Here is an 18566-nt window from a genome sequence, read left to right as displayed (position 1 = left end):
AAAATTATTGAATTCAATTTCAAGAAAGAAATGGAAATTTGAGTTTGTCATCATGTTTAACCCTCTAACTTTTGGTTTAACTCCCCTCCCCCCCCCCTTCAAATTACTATTAACGTGGGAACATGAAAAAATGCTCTTGCAGTTTTCCTACTGAAATAAGTATCTGACTGAATTTTAGCCATACCAAAATGGCACTTTGATATTTACATGCAGAGGCATAAAATTGAGTTTTATGAAAAAAGGAAACAAATGAGGGAACACATCTGAGTCATAAGATAACATATAAAGTTATTAAAAAATTCTCTGAAGACAAGCAATTTACTGCTGAAGCAGGCATCACAATGTTTAGATTTTCTTCTCCTTTCTGGGGTTCACTTTAGGAATCAGTTGGAATTAGAACTGCAGCAGAGAGAGTATAATGCCAAAGTTCCTTGATAAATACAAAGTTTAGCAGGACTGGGTAAATTATAACAAGAAATACTACCTTAAGTCAGAATGAATAGCTAAAAATGACATGTTGACAGTTTAGAATTAATTCTATACAAGCCTTTCTTGCTTCCCATTCTAGACTTGAGAGTGTTGGTTATAAAAATGGATTATTTGCAAAAGCTGTGACCTATTCAGCTGCTAATTTCCTAAACGCTTTGAGCAATCTGTCTTTTAAACTAAGTCGACTACTGCAACCTTTGCAGCACAAGTCACAAATAATTGTCTTTTTATTATTTTTTAAACCCATCTATGGTATTTTCTGGAAAAAGCCTCTTTCAGAAAGGCCTGAAATGCTGCTGGCTGTTCTGCTGGTGCTTATTTGCTGATAATTAAGTCATCTACAGAAATGTTTTGTGTCTCCCCAGGCACAGTCTTATTTTCTAAGCTTGACTCATTTGCATTCTTCTACAGGAAATACCACGTAATAAAGCACATGTGGTATTAAATAATCCCAATGAGCTTTATTACATAGCCTGTAAGAAAGTGACATGGAAGGCTCGGTTCTCTTTTACTGCATAGAATAAATACAGTTGATTGTGTTTTTCGCAAGTGAAATCACCTTTGTTGTTGATGACTCAGAATACCTGTATATTTTACATCTTGATTTTCAAAAGGCTGTTGACTAAACAGTGAAGGGGCCATGTTCATTCCTATTGGTACAGAGGAGTGAAAATGGCACCACCTAAGCCACCCTCAGAAGTTCCACTGTTGGAGGAGCAACTTTAAGTGAAGGTTGGGGTTCTTCAGAGCTCCACTGGAGCAGGCTGCTTATGTACTAATCAGTGCATCCACTTGAGGCCATAGCCCAAGAGAAGTGCTCTCTTTTTAGGGGGCGGTGGCTACCCATGTGCCCCCAATGGAGCAGAATTTGTTGGAGGCTGGGTCATGCTACCATAGCCGCCTTCTGGTGGACTTTCTGCCCTAGGTATCAGTGGCTGAATTAAGCTCAAGGTACTCATATAATATCACCTATTTGTAATTATGGAGAACTAGGATTTTCCTTTTTGTTCAGGTTTCCAAAATGAGACATAAGTGTAACAGACAGTATTTACATAAAATCTTAAGCTACTTTGGTCTGAGGCTGTATTTCAGAAAAAATACAACATAGAAACAATTTTCCGTATTTGAAGCCAGTGATTCTGCTGTTGAGATGAATGAATATTTTTTGCTCTTGAACACAAGTACAAGACGATATCAGTTTCCCACACCTCGCAATTTAATGCTGTTTATTTCATTACATTTGTGATGACTTGTATGAAGCATTGTATAACGAGAAAAGGATTTTAGCTATTCATACATCAGAAATCATCAAAAATGTTATTCTCAGAAATGTCACTGAAATCACTGATACTAAGATGCATATTCCATATATATGTATAATGACTCAGTGTAGAATTCGTTTGGGTGGGAGGTTCAGAAACTCAAGGGGTATAATTTATAGTTCACAGTGTAGAAGAGGTGTCGGGGAAAGGTCAAATGCACCATCAAACACAGCAACTCATTAGGGTGAGCAATCGCCCACATAAAAATCAGAATTCTTGACAGTATTTTAGTATCTTTGTTAGATCCACATTTAATAGGGGAATTATATAAAGAAAACCATCCTTACAGAGTTTTATAACAGGAGACAGAAAAGCCTTGGAAGGGAAAACAAGTATAAGAGTGCACTTTCACTTTGAGTTCAATAGTAAGAAAACATTCAGCTGTGGGAAATAAGATAAGCTAATTAGAGGCAAGAAAGAAATGACCATGCAGGGTGGGGCGGAAGGAACTGCCGCAGAAAGTGGAAACTATTGCTCTCGCACATAAACTAAAAACAGTATAGGGAGAGCCCTTTTTGGGGGTGGGGAGCATAAAGGGAGAGAATAGAGGAGTGAAGAAGGAATCCAGCTGGAGGAAAGGGGAGAGAGGGAGGGGAAGACCAAAGAAGTTGAGGAGCCCTGCCTCATGGGGTGGGGAGAACAAAAGAGGATCCATCCCTCTTGTAGTTTATATGGTGCCCTGTAGCAGGACTCACATTGCTCCTGCTCTGCTCCAAAAACCACGCAGAAACCTCCTGGCTCAGCAATCGACAGTGCAGTTTATTTACAGGGTGTAATCCCACCACCTTCTCACCATTAACAGCTTGGGGATTTCAGCCTTGAGGACTCCTTAGCCTCTGCACCCAGGAGGGACAAACTACTCCTTCACTCTCTAGCTCCCCACCCATGGATTCCTTCCTCCTGAGGCTTTTATGCAGCTCCAGGCTAATCAGGCTGGCAGTTGTTTCCCCTTTGCTAATCAGGCACAGGTTTCTCTAGGCAGCTCCAATCTATTTCCCTTAATTGGAGCTGGCATGACAGAGGGCTGGCTCAGGTGTCCCTGCCCAGCACTCTATCACACACCTCCCCCCACCCCTTATCTAACCACCAGGTTCATCCTTGCACGTTCCCTCTTCACTCTACTGGATGGGGCACTATGAGGGTGGGGTGGTTCCTCCTTCAGGTGTCCCCTTCGGGCCTCCCTGTGGGGTTGGTTTGTCCCCCACCTGCAGAAATTACACTGCATGGGGGGTGGATACCCCCATAGATCCACCACAACCCACAGGTCCTCACACCATTCTCATCCCCTGGTGTTTCCCCCCCAACATTTCTCCCTCCCTTTCTGGCAGGGGTTCGGGGTTGGTCCCTACCTCCCCCTGGACACCCAGGGCCTCAGGTTCCTCCAACCCGCCAAGCAGGGCCTGGGCCTCTTCTATTGGTGGCTGTCTTCTAGGACATGCTGTTGGGCCTTTCTCCTCCGCTAAGGGCCCTAGGAGGGGTGTCTCCCCCATCCCTCCTTCCATATATCCTTCCTGACTCTGGCTCCATTGTCTAGAGCTCTTTACTTCCATTTCCTGAGGACATTGGTTTCCCTCCTTACTGGGGCTTTGTGGTTTAGGGGTTTCCACCTCCTTCTACAGGGCACCTCCCCTTCCCTCCCCTCCCCCCCCATGGGCTTCCTCCTACCACCTCCTTTCCCTTTTGGGAAGAGGTCCCAGTCCATGCCCAGCACTACCGGATAAGGCAGCCCCTCCACTACCCTGACCTGTTTCCACTGGAACTTGTCCCAGACCCCAAAGGGCACCTGAGCCTTAGGGCACTGTCTCTTATCCCCATGGACACTTTCAAGGTTCATCTTGGCTCCTGGAATCATCCAGTGCACATCTACCTGCCCCTTCTGGATAAGACAGCAGGCTCAGGCTGTATCTACCAGGCCCCTCTGGGGTTTCCTCCCCACTAATACCAGAATGGTGCACAGTCTCTGCCCCTTCCCCTGCCCTCCAGCATTTGTCCAGCCTCAAAACTCAGCAAATCCACACTCCATGTATGTGCAGCCCTCCTTTTTATGTCCTGGTCACCTGTACTTCCAGCGAACGATCAGTCGGGCTCCAGGAGGAGCATCCTTTTCCTCTATGGGCCCTTTCCAGGCAGGGGTTCTCTGGGCTTTCTCCCAGACTCCAAGTCTTTATATGGCTGTCCCTCTTTCCTGTGGAAGTCAGCCTCCACATACTCCTCCATCAGCTTCACGGCCCCCTTCACAGTACACAGTTGATACCAACTAACCCAAACTCGTATGTTTTCAGGGAGACCCTATAGGAACTGTTCTAGGACCAGTGCATCCATAATCTCTGCCACTGTCTGGGTGCCTGGTCTCAGCCAGTGGGGGCCCAGTCCATCAACCTTTGGGTGAGCGCACAGGGCCGCAAACCCCCCATCCATCTTGCTGACCGGAACTTCTGGCGGTACTTTTCAGAGAAGTACCCACCTGCTCCAGGACAGCCTCCTTTGCCGCGTCATAATTCCGGGCCTGCTCTTCGCTCAGGGCCATGTATGCCTCCTTGGGCTTCACCTGCCAGCTAGGGAGTCAGCCACAGGGGCCAGGTTTCCCTATCCCATCCAGCCTTCATGGGTACCTGTTCAAAGGTGCAGAGGTGCATCTAGGTCATCTGTTAGGCCCATCTAACATAGTCCTACACCTGGCACCCGGGTGCCATCCCCCACTGTGGGACTCACCATCCTCTGCAGGAGCTGCTGTTGTATGCTGGCCTACTCCCATATGAAGTCCTGCGAGCTTTTCTGCAGCTCGGCCTGCCAAGTAAGCAAGGCCTGACTCTCCACCTGGTGGGATTGCTGCAAGCCTTGCATAGCCTTCTGCTTCACCAGCCATTGCTGGGTCTCTTCCATCTCCAGGCCACCAAACCCTTGCAGTGGCTCAGGATCCCAGAAAATCCCCCAAATGTCAGGGTGTAGCAGGGCTCCCTTTGCTCCTGCCTCTTCTCTGCTCCAAAAAACATTCAGAGACCTTCTGGCTCAGCAATCCCTGGTGTAGGGCAATCCCACCATCTTCTCACCATTTACAGCTTAGGAGTTTCAGCCTTGAGGACTCCTTAGTCTCGGCACCCAAGAGAGAAGAACTACCACACTCCTTCCCCCCTTCTGTCTGTCCCCTTGGTTTCCTTCCCCTGAGGCTTTTATGCAGCCCCTAGCTAATTAGGCTGGCAGCTGTTTCCCTTTTGCTAATCAGGCACAGGTTTCTCTAGGCAGCTCCAATCTATTTCCCTTAATTGGAGCTGGCATGACAGAGGGCTGGCTCAGGTGTCCCTGCCCAGCACTCTGTCACATGCCCCCACCACTAGCCTCTCCAAATGCTCAGAGTATCACACTGTGTCTTAATACCAGGACTCCTCTTTCCCAATTCAGGTGTACACTGAACCTTTTTTCTGTTTTTCTTTCTTAAATTCATTATCATTTAGGATCTCATGAATGTCATGAGATAGAGTGTGATTAACCAAACTCGACAGTCCAAGTACTTTCAGCGAACACTCCAATAAACCAGTGTAGAATTTCAAAGGCGAGAAGTAGTCAAATTTCATGACATGAAAGTTTATGAAAAGAAGCTGGAAATCCTCAAGGAAGAGTTGGACATTGGAAAGCTAAAGTATTTCCCTTCAGTGAGGAAGGATCTGGAAAATGTAGCTACTTTTGTGGACAAGTATGCCTCAGTCCAAATAGGTTATAATTGGAGAGTTGTCAGATCTTTTAGGACAGTTAAATTCCAACAGCTGAAAAATATTATAATTCTCAGACAGTAATTTACACAAGTATGTGTAAGTATTGAGTATGGTAAGAGTGAAGGAAAATGTTCAGTATTCTCCTGAAAACAAAATCTTATGAACTTGGAATCCCTGGCCCAATTCTTAAAATTTTCTTATAGAAACAATAGCCATAATTACGGTGACGACCTTTATTTCATTGTGCTCATGTGAAAACTGTTTTCAGCAATGAATTTCATCAAGCCAGATATCATGTATCAACTAAAAGATTAAACGAGTGTAGCATTTTTGATGTTCAAATCTACAAAATGTGAGCATAGAATCAAAAAGCTGTCTTCTGGAATTCAATAGCAGAAGCCCCACTGACTGTAGAACAGCTGCTTCTGCACCTCCAGCTTGCCATACGATGGTGAGTACTTCTGTGTTCTCTTGGAACATGGCACATAAAAGGTTTGTCATTACTGGCTTTGGCCGAGGTTTATGTTGTGTAGCTATTTTTTCAAGAACCAATAAAGTCAGACCCTACGATGGAGGGGGATGGGGACATTGGACTCCATATGGTACTTGACTGTGTGTATTTTGTTGGGAGCACAGTGGAAACACCACCTCTTAGTGGACTCCTGTTATGTTTATTCTGGTCAACATAACTTACAGTAGTCATAATAAAAATATAGGTTAATGCCTACATAAGAAAATAAACAAGCATCAATTATGTAGATATAAATCCAAAGTAAAAGCATCTTCACTCCTCACTCTTTGACCAAGCAGAATACGTGGGGTGATTCAAAGACCACAACCTCTACAGAGACTAATCAAGAGATAATCCAGTCAGGATCTGAAAACAACAATCTAGAATTTTTGACATCAGCAAAGGCCAGGCTGGATGCAATTGAGAGTAAACTGGAGAATGTGAGGTCAAATTTAAAATCTGAACATCCCAATGAGTAGGCCAGAGATCAGAGTTAATGGAACTGACATTTAAATGCAGGCCTGAGAGAAGATAAAGTTTAATGTGTCTTAAAAAAAAACAAAGAAAATTGTAACAAGAAAGTTTACCATGGTGTAAAAACTACTGGATCAATTAGATAACCAGAGGAGATTGTGCAATATCCATGTGACTGCACTGATTGCAAATAAAGGAGTGTGTGACCCAATTGCTTTTATCAGAAAACAATGAAATGTTAAGATTAGATCTGGGTTAGAATTCCTGTACACATTGAAAAATGACACAAATTAAATAAAGTTTTATGAAGAAAGATATTCAAGTGAAAATGCTACACCTGATCAAGATTGAATTGTTATGTGGGAAGGTAAAAAAAATCTCTTCTAGGACCATGAATGTGCCAATAACTAATTTACCTGTGTTCTGGATGAGTTTGTTTACTTTTGTGATTAGCACTGAGAACGTGCCATAATGTTTTACTATGTCTCTACCATTACTGGAGTGGTTCTGTCTTGCCTCTGACTCCATTAGTATTAAATTTAAGCCTTACAGTTTCATTATTATAGTTTCAACTGTAGCCGAATTATACAATGCTACTTTATTGCTGCCTCAATATGATTTCCTTATTAAACAATTAAGGACCTGATCATGTAAAAATTGATCAATATGTTTAACTTTATGCACTGTGAGTAATCCCACTTGATGCCTACTTACACTACATGTGTGTAAATCTTTTGCAGGATTTTTGCTTAATTGTGACATCATTTTTGCTTCTCATATTTTTTCAAAGTTATCAGAGTACAGGTTATTTTCCTCCTGCCACTCCCAAATTCATGTTACCAGCTAATTGCTGCCTAAATACGAAGATAATAAATGTGAGGGAAAATATTTCAAAATCTGTGTAGATTTTATATATAGCATTAAGAATAATTTCTTCATTGATTATGGAACCGCTTCTTCCTGATCTTTACCAATTTACAACCTCATTTCCTCCTTCAAACTGATCTTTAAGACCTTCCAACTCTGACTCCAAGTCTTGACTTCTTCCCTAGTTTTGTGCCCTCAAATACTAATAAAAAATTAATATAGCAAACAAATTATTTTAAAAAATTGTTTTAAAAGGAAAAATGCATATGTAACAAAACATATTTCAGTCTTACGGTTGAAGCCCTGGTGTTTCCCTTAGCTTTCCCCATCTGTTTATCAACGCTTTCTTTATTATATCCCAGTTTATTCATGCACTACCTTCCATACACTTAACAGATTGTTTGGTAGATTATCAAAAGAATAAAATTAATTTTTGAAAGGAGAGGATGAATTAGTTGCTAAAATCTGAAAAAAGGAGGACTTCATACAAATATGGGTTTGATTCTGCAGATGCCCATAGTTATTCTGACCCAGTGCTTCTGGAGATGATTGTGCACAGGATCAGACCTTATGTTTGCCACCTTCTTACCGCTGTGTGTGTGGAGGTGTGAAGCCCTACTGTGTTGTGAATTTTCACTCCAGAAAATGTCAGCAGAGCTGTGAAAGCTGGTCCTACCCCTGAAGCCCTGATTGAACAGTGGATGAGCAAATGAGCTGCAAAGCAAAATGGTAGGAAGTTCTCAATCAAATTCCTGAAGCCTGGTTTAATGGGGAAAAAAATGTGACTAGAGTGGCCAGGTCACAGGAACAACGGCTTCTGCTGCAATGACCCAACAGGCTGAGAGCAGCCCAAACCTTTGGCCCGAGGGAGCCTGCATGAGATTCCATCATTGCACCAAAGTGAAAGAAATGCCCCTGATCAGTGACCTAGGGACTGAGCAGGGCAGATACACTTTGTGTCCAGTGAGGGTGAGTAGCATGGGACTCTATATTGCTGTGGTTATTGGCGGGGGCGGGGGGGGGAACATGGCTGCAGGATCACGTCAGGGGCAGCCAAGATCCAGCACAGAACTCCATATCAGCACTGGAAACATGGTGCTGCATGCCAAATGCAATGCAGACCCTAACTCGACACTGTGAGCCCTCCCTGTAGAGAGACACGGGTAGGGCAGTTTGGATCCTGAATCAGTTTCTTGGTGACCAAGGTTACTGTTACTCATGTAATTGAGTGTTTGTACAGATAATGGCATTAGGGTAATTCCTAGGTAAATTCCTGCTGCCTCATCAAAGGCAGTAGGAGGAGTCTGCTCAACACAAGGGATGGGAGTCTGGAGCTTAGTACTAGCAAGGGAAGCCTCCATTTCACACACGAGAACTTTTGCATGCTGAGTGACCACCTTGAATTGTAGATTTTTGTCTCTCTTGCAAATATGATCAGACAGGTCCCTTTTGGATGCTTTTGCTTATTTATTTAGTTTGCTACAATGCAACTGAATGTATTTTCCCTGCCAGCAGAAAATGGAAAGCTTTGTGATATGTCAAAATGACAGCAAAATAACAACTATATCAAACTTCCCACAAATGGTGACATATGCAAAGTATGACAAACCATTTAATTACAAATTCCAAGCTCATAATATTTACAAATTAACCGTTTCTTTTACGGCAAATATTTTTGACAACAAAACCAAACATGCAAAATGAAAATCACAATATGTTCAGCTTTGTGCTCTGCTGCATCCTGTATAGGTGAGGCCCTCTCAGATCTTCCCCTGTATTTGAGGTTTCTCCAGATTCATCAGACTCTAAATGAGCATCACTCCCTTTTAATCAAGGAGGTAGTGCTTCTTTTGAAGGGCAAACTCAAGCCTACAGGGGGCATGTGCCTCAATTGAAGTTGTTATCCCTGATGATCTTGGACAGTAGTAAAATGCTGTGAAGGTTGAAAGGCAAATTGAGGTACTTTGGAGCTCAGCCTAGCTGACAAATTGGCCAATTCTAGAGATTGTGACATAAAATGATTGAAGAACTCCAATAATACAAGAGCAGTAGCAAAGCTAATATAATCACTGCCAGCAATAAATGGTTATTTGGGGAAGAGAACCTCGATAGTCCTACAGCAGCACACCGTTAATAATTGCCATGCTTTACTTGTCCTGCCATTATCGATCACAAAGCCTATAGCCGGCACTTTTTGTTCTTTTCATGGTTCCATGTGAGCTCCTTTCAGGCAAAAACCTGCTGTATCCTGCAGCTTCCTGCCATCACTTCCATGACCATCACATACATGATGCACCAGAGAGTAGAATCTATCAACCAGGCCTGACTTCTCCCTCTGCACATGTCACATCAGATCTACAACAGGAACAAAGGAAGTAAAGAAAGATGATTTGGGGAGGAAGAATAATAAATATAGAAGAAAGAAGGCATGAACCATTCAAGCAAGACCATAGTAGAGGGACAATAACAGAAGGCTCTCATAACTGAAAATGGTTGCCTATGGAATACATTAGGTTTTAAAAATGAACCTGAGTGGAATTTAAAGAGGTAAATAGCGTGCATCATTCACATATAAACAAAGTGAAATCATTATGATTAATGGAGTGGGTTTTATTTTTTAAATGGTTAGACTATTTCACTTCACTGGTAAAGTTGACAAACTTTATAGCGGTTGTAGGAATAGGAAGAGAAAGCAAGTTAAAAGGAAAAGGGATTAGTGTCTAGAAAGTCTGACACTTGAAATAGATCAGATTCAGAGAAAGATCCTGTCAAGTAGCTTTGTAGAATCAGTTTTGTGGTGGGAGCTCACTGCTGAGCTGCTCTGGGATAACAGTATAAGATGTACTCCACACACAACGTTCAATTTTAAGAGGAAAAAATAGCAAAGCCAAAATGCATTGGGAGAGGGTGAGACCTACAGACAAATCAAAGAATGTCACTCATTCTTACTGAGCTAAAGGTGCATTTGAGAGGACAAAAGAGCAGTCACATTTCAAAGAGATGAGATCAGTCTTTTGTAAGAAAAAGTACAATAATTAGTGGAGAAAAAGCAACACAGTAGATTAGGAAGAGTGCCTGAGGGCATAGCGGGCACTCTACCTGCACACCACTAATTTTCCATGATGTTTCTTTGATGTGTTTTTCTTTTTGCCCTTGTCTATTTAGGAATGCTATCTAACAAGTTCACTGTGTGATACAAAAAATGTGACTTTGCCTAGTGGTTAGCACAGGGGACTAGTATTCAAGCAGTCTGATATTCCTGAGTTAGCCACAGATTTGTTGCATAACTTTGGAGAAGTCACTTAACCCCCTCTACACCTTGCTTTGGTCAACTTTGAAATGGGCGTAAGACTACTTCCTTGCCTCACAGGGATATTGAGAAACTTAGTGTTCACAAAAGGTCTCATCCAAAGCCTAATGAAATCAATGGACTAATGTCTACCTTTGCAGCTGGAAGGTGTCATTCCCAGCACAGGTAGACAGACTCCTGCTAGCTCTGATCGAACTAGCTCACTAAAAATAGCAGTGTGGCCATGATGGCAGCTCAGGTTAATCCTCCAAGTCCAATCCCACCTGTCTCCCGGGGCTGAGCTTGGGCAGCTAGCTTGAGCCACCTCCAGTGCTGCAATGTCCGCACCGCAATCTTTAGCACACTAACTCTGCTGAGCTACCATGAGTTAGTCTATCTGCACTGGGAATCACACCTCCCAGCTGCTGTGTAGACTTGCCCTTTCTATTAACCTCACTCAGCTTTGGATCATGGCATTGCTCTTTGAGATTCTTTGATGGAAGGTGCTATAGAAATATAAAGTACGATTATTGCACAGTTACTTCTCTTGACATTTTTCAAAGGGTTCATACCACTATAGCTATAGCTTTATGCATTCCTGCAAAGTTTAGAAGATTAACGTTATAAGGGTTATGTAAGATTTGAACAAGTTATTGTCTTGCTTCATATATAATCATCCCACGGCTTTGTATCATGGTGTCAGCACTACAAGAAATAAGAGGTTAGACTTCTTGTGTTAGCAGCAAATTCCATTTTGAGTCATTACCTAAATTTCAGTTGCATTAAACATGTTTTATTCCTTGCCTGAGCTTGTTGTATCATGCTGAATTTCACCCCAGATTCAATGCTGCATTTCAGTGGTGCATTTACAATTCCTATAGGTATATATATTTCTCCTTCTGCAGATTTATGAGTAACTCCATAAGAACAGGACCTAAATATATTTATATATTTTGTAAATCCTTGGAATTAAAGATCCTAGATAAATGAACTATACAATAGTACTTGGTACAATTTATTATTAATAAATAATTATATTATACGTTATTAATAATATGATTTAAACTTGATGTTCCAGAGATAATTCAGATGTGTTTTTTTAAAGAATTATTCAAAAAGTCAGTGTAACAAGTTTAATTTTTTTGTCAATTTCTAGCATCGGCAATACTGTACTCCATATCTTTATGGAGTCTGTAGTTAATTGGATTTAAAGTACTCTTTTTATAAAGAGATCTACAAAGGACAAACACAATATGGCAAGGAAGAGACAAATACCCATTATAATGTATCTGTTCTACTGGGCATTCTTTCCTGCCACATATATAAAAAAGAGAATTGTTATATACACTAACTCCTTGCTTAATGTTGTAGTTATGGTCCTGAAAAATGCTACTTCAAGCGAAACGATGTTAAGCAAAACCAATTTCCCCATAATAATTAATGTAAACGCGGGGGTTAGGTTCCAGGGAAAATTTTTTCACCAGACAAAAGACAAATATATATAATACTATGTACAGTATTAAATTGTTATTCTCTCTCTCTCTCTCTCTCTCTCTCTCTCTCTCTCTCTCTCTCTCTATATGGAGTACACTGCCTTTTTAAGTAGATCAGCAAGTTGAGACTGCAGCTGCAGCCAGCAAGCTCCCTCTGTCCTGAGCCCTGTCGTGTCCCCCCCTGCTCTTGGAGATAGGGTACAGGAGTGGGGGGCAGGAGCATGAGGAGGGGGACACCCTGACATTAGCACCCCTCTTCATCCCCCTGCGCAGCAAGCAGGAGGCTCCCAGGAGCAGCTCCAAGGCAGAGGGCAGGAGCAGCACAAGGCAGTGGGGGGAGGGACAGCTGAACTGCCCAGAAATTGATAGCCTGCTGAGCAGCTGCAACATAGGGAACTTAGGGGAGCTGATGAGGGTGGGCTGCCGGTACACCCTGATTCCAAGCTCCCACCAGCTAGCTCCAATGGGCTGCTCTTTCTGCAAGCAGTGGACAAAGCAGGCAGCTGCCAAACAACTGTTATAAGGGAGAATTGTGCAACTTTAAACAAACATGTTCTCTAATTGATCAGCGACGTAACTGGGAGGACTTTAAGTGAGGAGTTACTCTACACATTATAGCATCCAAATGCTTTAGTCAAAAGGAATATAACTGCATGTAATTAGATGGTGGTTAGGGCAGTAGTTTAGGACTCAGGAGACTTGGGTTCAGTTCCCTTCTCTGCCACAGACTTTGGGCAAGTCACTTAGTGTCCCTGTGCCTCAGTTTCCCATCTGTAAAATGGGGATAATAGTACTTCCCTATCTCATAGGGGTGCTGTGAGGATAACTACATTAAAGATTGTGAGGTTCTCAAATGCTATGGTAATGGAGGCCGGTGACAGGGCAGCATGCACACCTTGGCTTCTTCCACGAACACAGACTGCTCTGAGTCCTCCTTGCTTTTATACACTCCCGTGTAGTTTATTTACAGTGGTTTAATCCCTCCACCAGTACATAGTAGAGTCTCCACACCTTGACACACTATCTCCACTTTCTAAGCCATCTACAAAAAGGGGATGGGTGGGGAAGGGAGGTGAAAGTGTCTTTACTCAGAGTTCCTTCTTGGTCAGCTCAGCTCAGCTCAGCTCCCCCTCCAGCTATCATACACCCTTTCTGTTAATGGGCTAATTAGCTCATTGACTCACTAGCTCCAATTTATCCTGATATTAATCAGGTACATCTCTGTCCAATTAGCCTTCTCCAGGAGAACCTAATTAGTACTAATAGTGACCAGTGTACTGGTTCAGGAACTAGCCCTCAGCACTCTGTTGCAAGGATATATAAATACCTAAGATCAAAGTTAAATTCTCATCTTAATTATCTCTACTACTATTGCATTCCCTCCCTACCTCCCCAGCTCAGGATTTTTCATAAGCAAAGTTCACTTAATTATTAGCTAAAAGATGTACGAGATTTTACAGTATTGCATTAACATCAATGGAAGTTTCATAATTCTGCTAACTACTAAGGCAATCTGAAGAAATTGCATTGTATCTTTTGTTTTCCATAATATATTTCACAAATTATGAAGCAAGCTATTCATTTGTACATAATACATCATCTAGATTGATCATTAAAATGATTCAAGTATTTTAGCTGTAATTTAGAATTTTTATAGCAACTTTTCCCCTAACTTTTGCCATAAACTTTCAGATTAAGTTTGTACCACTGGTAGTTTCTCCGTTACATGAGGCAGTAATTGTTTGCCTACATAGTAAAATAACATACAATATATACTGTGCATACAAATCAAACCAGATGAAGAATTTTGCTACATTAAATAGGCAAATTGAAGTTAAGGGAAACATGTAACAGAATTAGTTCTGAGAAGGCCTTGAAATTCCCTGATTTACTTTTTAGAGAGCATCAGACAAATGTAAAGTGTTCAGTTAGCAAAGGCATAGAAAATTTTGTCTATGAGAACAAGATTGTAACCAAATTTTAAGGGAAAAGGTATTAGTAATTGTCCCTAAACGAGGGTAAAATGGAATAGGAAATTTGCTCTGCTTTGGTATTGTCAATCAGGACCTCCAAAAATGCTTCATTAGCAGCCAACAATGCATTGGTCATAAACGCATTACAGTTCTGGGGTAGATCACTCATTGTTAAAATTGACAGGTTAATCCCTATAGGCAGACAGGTTGCAGAGCCTATATCTGTGTGGTCCCCAGCTACATCCGTCCTGTACTTCTACTGCTTTCCAGATAATTTTGTTGCAGACTATAAAATATCCTATTGATTGAGCTCTGAAAGTCCTAAATGTGATTTATGAGCTGTATTTGATTAAAAGTGTGGCTGCTCCAGGGGACGCAGCCATTTCTTCCCGTTAGCGTAAAACAATGTAAATCACTAAAACCTGCTGCCTGGGAGAATGCATCCTCACAAAAGGTTAGTGAAAATGGAAGGTCGGGGGTGGGGGGAAAGCACACAGAGCTCTGTTTTAACAGGATCACTAGGACAAAAAAAATGACTCATGGCCATTTGAGAACTGGGGACCTTGCACACATTATTTGCTGCTAGATGCAATAACGTAATGTAGTTTCGCCAATGATTTTGTTACGATCACAATTTGAGAATAGTAGAGTGTAGCTTTGTGGATGGAGCAAGTACCTAAACTGTCACTACTGGCATTCTATCTTTTTTAATTAAGTCTCTAGTTGATATAGGGTGCTTTGTCTCCAGTCTGGCTCAATGGGAGGTTGCCTTTTTTAAAGAAGCATCATTCTAACATTCTGTACTATAGCCTTTGTTTGTAGGCAGATACATGACGTTTTCTGTTCTTTCCAGAAACAAGGGTTGTCTATCAAAGTACTGAAACATCCTAATAAGTAAGTATATAAAATAAGAGGTGTTTAATGATTTAGCACTTAATCACTTTTGCTGTTAAGTTATAACAAACAGAAGATTATTGAGTGAAGGCTTATGATGCATGTTTGGAGTCTTTCTTTTTTTTTTAATTATTTGAGAAGTGCCATTTTGTGACTAGTAGCCTGACTTCCAATGAGGGTCTGTTGTATAAGTTAATTTGAAAAGAAAAAATGTCTGTCTTATTATTGCTACCCAATATAATTGTCTGGGAGACTGTGGTGGCTATGCTAGTTGATCAAACTGACTTTGTAATGTGATTCAGCTTTTTTCTGTATTAATCATATTCCAAATGAGGCTCATTTAGGGAGAAAAAAAATCAAGTCTTTCTATTGCACAGTGCAAAAGAAGCAGGAAATGAACATTTAATAAACAATTTAAAAATCCTGTGTTTAAAATTGATCAGTTCTTTACTGGAGTATGACTCTAACTTTTAATTTTTAATTTTCAGAAGTAAAAATGACGCTTCATTGCATTTTTCATGGACACCAGAATATAAGCAATTGAATTACTGAATTTTGTACCAACCATGCAGTACTGATAGCCATGTGATGAAGTGAAGAAGCCTGTGATCAGTTATATTTATTATGCACCTATAACTTTCATCTGTATTCTGCCCAGTGATCCTGTTTCACCAGACTGCTGCTAACATTCCATCCCTCTGACTTCAGATAGGCTGACAGAAAAATGTTTCCTTCCTTCCCATCAAATATGCAATTTACCATCAAAAAGGTCTGCAGTGCGGGATAGGTTTACAGTTGACCCCTTTGGATTACAGTAGAACCTCAGAGTTAAGAACTGACCAGTCAACCACACACCTCATTTGAACTCGAAAGTACACAATCAGGCAGCAGCAGAGCCAAAAAAATAATTTAAAAAGCAAATACAGTGCAGTACTGTGTTAAACATAAACTGCTAAAAACGTTTTATTCAGAGTTATGAACATTTCAGAGTTACAAACAACCTCCATTCCCGAGGTGTTCATATCTTTGAGGTTCTACTGTAGAATATTTTAGTTTCCCAATGGGACACATATGTATAGAAAACCTTCTATGTTATTCTTAATTTTTTTAACAATATTTGGATAATTAATTTTCCCCCTCCAAATTCTGTGCATTTTAACTCTTGTAAACTGGCTTTAAAGGTAGAGGAATAATAATTTTAAAAGGAGCAATAAAAATTAAAATTACTCAAATATTTTTTAAAATGTTGTGTAAAATATGTAGCATACTGATACTACATAATCATAAAATGTAAATGTTTAACTGATATTAAACATTTCAACACAAAGCAAAATATATACTCTCAGTCTAAATATAAAATCTTAAGATGAGAGGCCAGTATGCCTTACTGTAAATTTCCATCTTGAATCGCCCCCATAGCGCCACCTTCCAGAAGGCTGGCTTACTTCTGTTGGTAAATTGTGTAGTCAGTTGCTTGACCACACTTTGGTTCATTTTGAAATATACTCAAGAGATCAAATAACCGATATCAGTCAGGTTAATTGCTAAGAGTCAGTAGTATAGTACAGGGGAAAAGGTTCAGTATAATACCAATTTCTGGGAAGCTGTCTCATACAGTGTTGTTGAATTCACCTTACAAAGAAGGCTTCCTTCCAAAGCAACACATTTCAGATGATAGTATTTATAGGATGATTTTATAGTTACAAATCTCTTTCAAGTCACTGAAATTCAACCTACCAGTTCCTTAACTTTTTGTTGCATACCTCCCTTATCTTTCTTTTGGATACTAGCATTCCAGGTACTGGTCTGTGAAGATACCTCCCCTGCTTGTACTAGGGCAGAACATTAATGTATTTTGCCTTTGAAAAGTTTCTTATTTTTTAATGCCAAAGCTGAATTCAGCTTTGCAAAGTGTTAACAGACATGAATATGATTATAGAAAGACAATGGCCAATTTAGGCCATAACACTGCCACAAATGTATATTCAATATAGTGTAATATTGATATTCTGTGCTTAAGGCATATTTACACAGTGTGACTTTTACATATTGATAATGTGATAGATGTATTAGCCCATTATATATTGGTCAACACTTCTTACATTTACATGTACAGAAGAAAAAATATGGAAATTTCCATCATGAAAGTGATTGATTGTCCATTTAATACAAGTGGTCTATGTGTCGGGAAAGTGGGTTGTAGGCCTAGTGGTTGGAGTCCGAATGCCAAATCCAAGGGTCGAGGCAGGGCCAGAAATAGGAAGCAGTACCAAACAGCCCCCGTGCCCCACCCCAGAGGGGTCGCGTCCCACCCCAGAGGAAGCAGGACCAAAGGTCATAACTGGAGTCAGAGTCTGAATGCCAGGCCCAGGGGTTGAGACAGGGCCAGAAGCAGGACCAAAGGTCAGAACCAGAGTCAAAATGCTAGAGCCAAGGTCGACAGAATCGGGAATGAGAGATGAGGGTTGGAATCAGATTACCAGGAGTCAGGAAAGGCAGGAGGAAGGCTGGAACAGGATGGGAACAAGACTGGGTGCAGGACAGGATCTGGGCTGGAGCTGTGGAGGAGCACAGCTGGAGCAGGACTAGGGGAGATGAGAACAGGGAGGGAGATAGTCCATGGACATGTTCATTGAGCAGCCATCAAGCTACTGCTGCCACTGTAGAACCAATTGGGCAGGACGGTCCATTAGGCAGCTTAGCTGGCTTGTTAGGGTGTAGGAAGTACAGAGCAGACGCAGCTGCAGGGTCTAGTCTTGACACTGTATCTGATGGTGACCTGTGTTGTAGTGCCTCAGAGGAAGTTGAAAAGAAACCCCAATGCATCTGGTCAATTATGTAATATTGTAACTGAACAAAGTTCTTCCTGGTACAAGGTTAGAGACTAGAATGAGCTGTCATAATTGTATGGTAAGCCAGCATCTTTTTGCTCTGCTGCTAGTTTAATTCCATTACTATTGGCCAAATGTAGAACAACCAAACTTAAATAAAAAAGAAAACAGATGAGGATAAGAGCTCTACAAACTACAGCCAGCTGCCTACCCAACCTTGGAAACAGGAAAAAGCCACTAGAAAGCCATTAATATGATCACTGCCTGAGGTCGCTCTGCCAACATTGTCATTCTGGGGTACGTGAACTTGGAAGTTTGGGTATCACTGCCACCCTTCTGTGTGTCCTAGTTTCCGCAGCAACCTGAATCTAGTAGAGGAGTCTGGTTGCTGAAAATCTACATAGACCCACCAAAAAAAAAAATCTTCTCTGCTCTGTCTGCCTAAGAGGAAGCAGGTATCAGAACAGTTCCTCCAAGTGACCATTGGAATCAACACAGAAGCCAGATCAGCCCAGGGAGAGCTCAGAGTGGAGCCAGCCTACTCTAATGCAGCAAGATCAGAGACTCTTGAGAGAGCTGTCCTAGCCATCCAGTCCAACCTATGATGGAGCTTGGTGAAGCAGGTCTTATACATTTTCCAATCTGAATCTTACTCTAAGGTGATCATTTTATTTTCTGAAGCATGAGAATTTCAAAAGCTATGGTGATAGGGA

General features: G+C 41.4%; 1 protein-coding gene across 2 annotated transcripts in view; it reads left to right on the top strand.

Annotated features, from left to right (window-relative positions):
- Nucleotides 1-18566, top strand: part of LOC122464967 (protein eyes shut homolog) — a 122028-nt gene that overhangs the window by 30466 nt on the left and 72996 nt on the right. Inside the window, exon 1 of one of the 2 annotated variants that reach the window (XR_006289437.1) lies at nt 14959-15022. The exons of the other annotated variant lie outside the window; for it this stretch is intronic. The gene's annotated coding sequence lies outside the window, so the exon portion shown is untranslated. Of the gene's footprint in view, nt 1-14958; nt 15023-18566 lie in introns of those variants that run through there. 2 annotated transcript variants of the gene reach the window in all.

Source organism: Chelonia mydas, chromosome 3 (genome assembly GCF_015237465.2).
Source record: "Chelonia mydas isolate rCheMyd1 chromosome 3, rCheMyd1.pri.v2, whole genome shotgun sequence".
NCBI lineage: Eukaryota > Metazoa > Chordata > Testudines > Cheloniidae > Chelonia > Chelonia mydas.
This window is presented reverse-complemented; position numbering and strand designations above follow the sequence as displayed.